Here is an 803-nt window from a genome sequence, read left to right as displayed (position 1 = left end):
AGGCCCAAGATCTCTGGGAGATGTAATGAATGGGGCCAGGGCCCAGACAGGGGATGGGGCCCAAAGCCCACTGAAAGGGGACAGTGGGTACCCTAGGTTGGTGGAGCGGGGGCTGGTGGTTATGAAGGAAGTGGGATGGGATGGGGATGGATACGTGTGAGATGATGATTTAGGGATTAGGGCTGGGCCATCTCTTAGGGTGCTATGGGCCATGGGGGCTGGTGGTTTAGGGGGCAGGGCCAGGCCGGGGCAATTGGAGGGAGTGGCTCAGGGGGCGGAGCCAGGCCGTGGCCAGTGGGGACAGTGGCTCAGGGGGCGGGGCCAGGTTTCGTCCCCAGCCCTGGGTCCAGCTCCAGCCCCAGCGACACCCCCTCCCCACCTGCTCGATCTCCTTGCAGCGCCGGCCCAGCGCCTGAATCTTCCGGCGGCCCAGCTCGCGCTGCCGCTGCTGGCTCTCCTCCTCCTCCTCGTCCTGCAGGTTGTCCCCGCTCAGCCCCCCGTCCACGAACTCCACCTCCGTCTCCAGCTCGCTCTCCAGGATGTTCCCCCCGAAGAGCGGGGGCAGCGCCAGCTCCGAGCCCGGGGGCACCGAGAACTCCTCGAAGCCCACCCCGGCCATGGCGCTGGGGGGGTGGGGAGTGAGGGCAGCGATGAGATGGGGGAGGGACATGGGGAAAACGGGGTCTCCCCAACAAAGCGCTGAGCTGCGACCCCCCCCCCCGACTCCTCTGCTGTTAACACCCCCCACTAGGGGCCCATCCCCCTTACAGCGACCCACCTTCCCCTTCTGCTAACAACCCCCC

General features: G+C 67.0%; 1 pseudogene; it reads right to left on the bottom strand.

Annotated features, from left to right (window-relative positions):
• Positions 1-368: 368 nt before the first annotated feature.
• On the bottom strand, positions 369-619 carry LOC113408662 (annotated as a pseudogene).
• Between the last annotated feature and the right edge of the window lie 184 nt (positions 620-803).

Source organism: Terrapene carolina, unplaced genomic scaffold (genome assembly GCF_002925995.2).
Source record: "Terrapene carolina triunguis isolate 2854851 unplaced genomic scaffold, T_m_triunguis-2.0 Scaffold21546, whole genome shotgun sequence".
Lineage (NCBI taxonomy): Eukaryota > Metazoa > Chordata > Testudines > Emydidae > Terrapene > Terrapene triunguis.
The sequence above is the reverse complement of the archived record's forward strand: the minus strand, read 5'-3'. Positions and strand labels throughout refer to the sequence as shown.